Genomic DNA, 6,311 nt, shown 5'->3' with positions numbered 1-6,311 from the left:
TCCTAAAACTATGTGAACTGTTAGGGTAAGTTTTAAATAATTACTGCAGGGACCTATTGACTTCATTCTTGCTCATTTTCCTAAGAGAGCTTTGCATATTGTAACTGCCAGAGAAGCAACCTTAAAAACATATAAGTTTTTAAGTTCTTTTGCATGTTGTGCTGGTTTTGCCTGCGGTAGAGTTAACTTTCTTCACAGTAGCTAGTATGGGGCTATGTTTTGGATTTGTGCTGGAAACAGTTGATAATACGGGGATGTTTTAGCTGTTGCTGAGCAGTTGCTTACACAGAGTCAAGGGCTTTTCTGCTCCTCACACTGCCACACCAGTGAGTAGGCTGTGGGTGCACAGAACGTTGGGAGGGGACACAGCTGGGACAGCTGACCCCAAGCAACCAAAGGGATATTCCATACCATATGATGTCAGCTCAGTATATAAGCTGGGGGGAGTGTTTGGAGTGATGGCATTTTGTCCTCCCAAGTAACCACTAAGTAAGATGGAGCCCTGCTTTCTTGGAGATGGCTGAACACCTGCCTGCTGATGGGAAGCAGCGAATGAATTCCTTGTTTTGCTTTGCTTGTATGCACAGCTTTTGCTCTACCTATTAAATTGTCTTTCTCTCAACCCTCACGTACTCCTTATTTTTCTGATTCTTTTCCAGATGAAGAGAAGTGAGCGATTGGCTGTGCCGTCCTAGTTGCCAGCTGGGGTTAAACAATGACACATGTGGAGCCTCATGGAGATGAGCCTTACTGCTTTTAAGCTGAATGCGTTATCCTTGAAAGAGGCGGCAATGTGTTACCACAGGTGAGTACGGGCTAGAGGGCTGAAGAGGTGTAATAAGCAATCTCACCACATGTGGACAAGGCACATGTGTGTTTGTGTGAGAGCAGCCTGATGTCATAGGGTCTATCCTGCGTCTCAGATGACTAAAATACAACTATAATTGCGTCTTCTATTTTCCTGCAGAACCCATATAACTAAGGGCATGCCCTCCTGCTTCAAGAGAAAGAATTCCCCTAGAATCTCGTTGAAAATTTAACTTTAGGAACCAGCAAAGAAAGAAAAAAAGTATTGTAAAAGTAACACTTTTAATGCATATGCATAATATTTTTTTTTTGCGTAAATGTTTATGTAGCAACTTGTCGTATTCATCAAGTATTTGAAAATCTTCAAAACATGATGTAGAACAGAAAGCAGTGTTCTGTATTTTATTTCTTGGATTGTAGGAGCATGCAGTGTTGATCAAGGCTAAGGCTGCTTGAGCAAGCGTCATAAGCATGCGGAAACACAATACTAATGCAAACAGTCTGCGAACTTGGATCTTTTTATATTAGGCAGAACTGTCATGTGGAGGTCACGGCGGCATTAGGATGCTCAGGTCATGCTCTGCAGAGACTTATGCATGTTGAATAACTTTGTTCGTGTGCACAATTCGATTAAGTCTGTAAACCACTTCTTAGCATATTGTTATTGCAAAGGGTATGCTACCATTTAGAGAAGCTGGAAAAACTAGTTCCTCTGGGAATCAGTTTAATTTTTTTATGTAAATTGCAATATTCCTTAAACTTACTTTCAGGTAAGATCAGCAGTGAAATGTGCAGCAGTAAGACTGCTACAATGGTAGATGTGGTATTCACTAAAATACAAATGTGATCTACTCAAATTCATTAATGAGTTGTATGTTGAATAGTTTAGCTGGAAATGTTTTCTTGTGGGGAGGGGCGAGAATAACCAATGGCAATGATGTTTTTTCCCCTTCTGCCCAGAAGTGAGATTAAATTGGAGATGGGTTCATTTTCCTGCTTTGAGGAGATTTTAACCCTAACTCAGATGCCCTTCCTGTAGCAGATTGTCCCAAACAAGAAGTTAACAGCATCCTATTGCTCCCAGTATTTAAGTATTTTGTATGCAGTGGGGTGGTCCTACCAGAGAGACAGAACTATGCAGCTCTCTGCGAAACCTGTGTGCTGGGGGAAAAGGCAGAGCGGCATAGGGTGGTCATAGGAAATCCCGGTTCAGATCCTAGTTTAGAATCAAGCACAGACTGGGTTTGACGAATTTTCAAAGCTAGGGTTTAAAAATATTCCTGGTGGTTCCTGTCTCTGTCTCACGTGTATTTACTGAGAATTAACCAGTATTTATCAGTCTTCGGCTCTGCTGAAGGTGCATTTCAGGTGAGTGTCCTAAACACAAGGCAGTGAAACTGCAACATGGATGATTGGCAGAGACTAAAATTAGAACTTTTTTCTTTCTTTTCCTTTTCTTCCTGTAACAAGCCCTGAAACCATGTTGCATTTTTGTCACTGCATGGCTGAAAAAGCATGTTTGTCTGTCACCTCTGTGCTTTTGAAGTCCCTCCTACAGCCTGTGAAGTCTATAAATCCCAGCCTGCTCCATTCTAATCACTTTAACTTCAAAGAAGGCAGATCAAGTTCAATCTTTTGAGATTATTTTCAATTCGCTGTTTATTCCAAGCTTTGCATTCCCTCTGTAAAACCCTTTCAGACATTCTTGTTTTGGCTAATCTGCATAGTACATGTGTGCAGCATGTTGGAAAACCTGTCTGTATGTCTGACAGAAGCTTACAGCTTCCCAGGAAGTGCAGGGGACTTTGGGATCAATCCTTCAGAGAAGATGGCACCCTCAGAGCTGGCAAGAGTCTTGGTTTTTTTCAACCCCGCACCCCTAGGCAAAAACACATGCACACTCCAGAGCTATCACAACAATTGCAGGCACTTAAAACCCCAAGATTTAGGAAGTATTTCTCTTACATGCTTTTAACATTTATTTTGTCTTTAAATTTTGATTACATTAGGAAAAATGCAGTTCTCTGTTCTTAATAATATACAATTAGCATGCTAAAGGCTACAATTAAAACAGAGATTTTAGCTTAGCCCATGTTTTAGGCAAAACCATCTTTACTTTTTAAAACGCATTAGAACACGTTTGCTTAAATATTTCTTGAGATAAGGCCTCAAACTTATGGACAGTCCAGGAATTTCCAGGGGGATTTATAATACACCTTAGCAGTAACCAAGGCTCTGTTCTAAGTATTTTGCCACGTGTGTAATTTTACTGCAGGTGACAGGAGTATCCATGGTAAAGATTTGAGGCAGCCTTGTCAATATAGAGGATGCCTTGGGGAGAAAAGTTAGCAGAAAATAGTTCAAAATAATTTATAGAGGATTTTGCTGTCTCACAGTTGGAGCAGAATGAAAATTAATGAAATGACACATGAAAATCTGTCAAAGTTTGTTCTTTCATTGCAACTTCTTGTCACTCAAATGTATGGATGTGTAGTGACTCTAAATGCAGTATATCACAAAATGCAGGAAATAAAAGAGCGTCAGCATGGCAGATACATACAAAGTGTATGTGTGATACTTGAAAGGTACTTGGGATACTCTTCGTACTTAAGAGATGAAATAGAAATAAAATGAAACTAAGTTGGGGCACAGCCATGGAATTAAAATTAATTTTTAGTAACTTAAAGGCTTAAACAAGTTGCCAGGCATTGGAGAGAATCCTGGGGCTCCTGTATTTGATTGCAGATTCCCTCTCAGGATTTGAAATGGGGTTCAAATCATAAAAACTTAGTAAATGCAGCTCCAGAGGGTCATCATCATTACCTGCAGTTAATCCTGTGGAGGTGGTTTTATTTTGCAGAAAGCTGGGCAGGGACAAATTAGGCTTTAGAAGTTTGCTGGGCACAGGTGCGTTACACTGCAGGTATGCTTATATATAGCAGTTACTCTGTTACCAGGAGGATCGTAATGACTGTTAGAAAGGAAAATAAAGGCATGGTAGTTTTGCTTAGTTCAAATGTTTGGTGTATTTGTTAGAATTAGTTTTGTGTATAATGAAGCACAAAGCTGAGATGTAACGGTAGCAGAACCACGATTATTTAAGTGATGAAGTTAGTTTGATGAATATGATTTATGTAGCCAATAAAACTATGTCCTAATGTTGTAACTAACATTAATAAATGCTTAGAAAACATGTATACAATGTACATAAAACAAGATTTAAAAGACGTGTTTAGAAAGGTGGTTCTCCAGAGTTTTTCCTCAGTTTATTGCTTAAAAAAATTACATTTTTGTCCGTATGCAAACATCTGGTTTTGTTTTTTATAATCGGAATTGCATTTCTCCCTCTTCATTTCCACCTAAGTATAAACTAATACGGTATCTGTGGTGCTGCAGTTAAGACATCATTGGGGTTGTACTATTTAATGTGGAAAATAATTACAAAGGAAACATCAGGAACTGGGGTTTTATTTTGAAAACTTGACCTTTTCTTTTTCTTCTATCCCTGAGTCAGAACCCCAGTTCTAGTGAAGTAACTAAAGACCATGTTGTTGCACATCAATCTGAAAGTCTGATTTAAGGTTTTTTTAAGACGTTGACCAAATTATTTATCAAAAGTGAGAATACTTCACAAAGTAGGCCATGAATAGTATGCTAACAGAAAATCTCTCCACAAATCAAAGAAGTCAGTCAGTCATAAGGCTAGTGGCAGGGAAAACAAATCAAGCAGGGAAAAGAGAAAATGTATATTTTAAAATGAGACTACTAAATGAGATAGCTAATTGATGTCTGCCTCATAGGCATAGATCTATTATAGAGAGAATTGATGTCAGATTGCTCAAAGATTATGCTGTAAATGCAGTTGAACAGGTGATGAGATTTTCTGGGAGATCTTGGGGTAAGCCATGCAAGGATTCTGGAAACAAAAAGCACTTTTAAGTTGTTTGTGATACGGGGAGCTAGTGGAATTGACTGAAAGCGGGAGCGGTATGGTGGCTTTCTGCTCAGTCATGGGAATGAAAGGAGTGAAGTTCGCTCCCAGCTGCAGTACAGAAAGTGATCATTTCATGAGACCTTAGAGAAGAATTTAAGGCCAGAGGTAAAGAGAATTCCGTAGCGTCACTTGTGGTGATTGTAGGTGGGGAATATTGTTTATTTTGGTACCATTATCTATGAAGCTTCTTAAAGTTGCTGAAGGCAGCAGACTTCGTTTGCCTTCTAGTAAGCAAAAATCCAGCTTACACATGCATGCTGGACTGCTAGATGCCTGCAAAACTAGATGTCTTCCTAAAGATTTGATCATGTTGCTGGTGCTAGCAAATTTCTAAATAAGGTCATATGAAAAGAAAACAAAGGATTGAGTGTTATTCTAAAGTTACAGAAGGAGGCAATTTGTCAATATCTTTAAGGAAAGATAAATGAATGGGAGTGGATTCACAGTATACTTTACTGAAGAGACTAAAGCTATTGCAGCACTAACAACACATAAACAAACAAATGAACAAATGTAATTAGGACTGGTTTAAGATGAGCATCGAGTGTAGAAAGGAAAGCATTGCTAAGGATCAAAATGTTGGTACCATTCTACTATTTTCAGCACTGAAATATATGTTGAGGCAAACTCAAACATGATAGCTTGTATTAAAGCTTTTTTTGCCAGATTTGGGTGGAGTTGTAAACTGCAAATCAATTCTTTTACGAACCACAAATTTCATTTTTCTTTACTTCCTACACCTGAGAACAGCCTCTGATATATAAGTCTCTATTTTAATATTATTTCATAATATAGTCTCAATTTAAAATGTTATTAAGGAAACTTTGAAATAAATCACTATGCATATCTTTACATTCAGTAGCCACCTTCAGTTAGGTATTAATTGGCACAATATGAAACACATCTGTTAAGGGCATTCACATGTTGAAGTTATATTGAGGGGTTTGCTGGGCTATGCAGGAAAGAAAGTTTTGTTTCTTCAGCCAAATGTTTGCACATCTGATAAACAACTTATCTGGCATGTACGCTCGTGAAAACAGCAGATCTTTGGAGATTATTGGATGATATTTTTTCAAGGGCAAGTTTTCAACATGCAAGTTTAAAAACTTTGGTCTGAGTGTGGCATTAGTCCGTAGAACTGGAACAGGCTTTGTGATCGATGTGCCAAGGCAAGGCCAAACAAAACAGCTCTGATTTTGAATATCAGATAGTTTCTAGCATTACAGGTAAGGAGAGGAGACTCTACGAAATGTGGTCTTCTGCAACTACTGCACGTTTCATACAGGGGAGCTGAACTCAGACCGGTTTATGGAAAGAATGAGGTTTGTGGCAGGGACATAAAGTAGCACGCTGGTGAGGCATGAGAGTGCATGGCAGTCTCTGAAAGGGTGATGGAGGTTGTCTTCCTTCTTTAAGATGCCATGGGTAAAACGTGATCGGTATTTTGGTAACTAAACTTTTTTTTTGGTAATGCAAAGTTGTCTCCTGCTGTAATCAGCAAGACATTGGC

Source organism: Chroicocephalus ridibundus, chromosome 3, assembly GCF_963924245.1.
Source record: "Chroicocephalus ridibundus chromosome 3, bChrRid1.1, whole genome shotgun sequence".
NCBI lineage: Eukaryota > Metazoa > Chordata > Aves > Charadriiformes > Laridae > Chroicocephalus > Chroicocephalus ridibundus.
The sequence above is the reverse complement of the archived record's forward strand: the minus strand, read 5'-3'. Positions refer to the sequence as shown.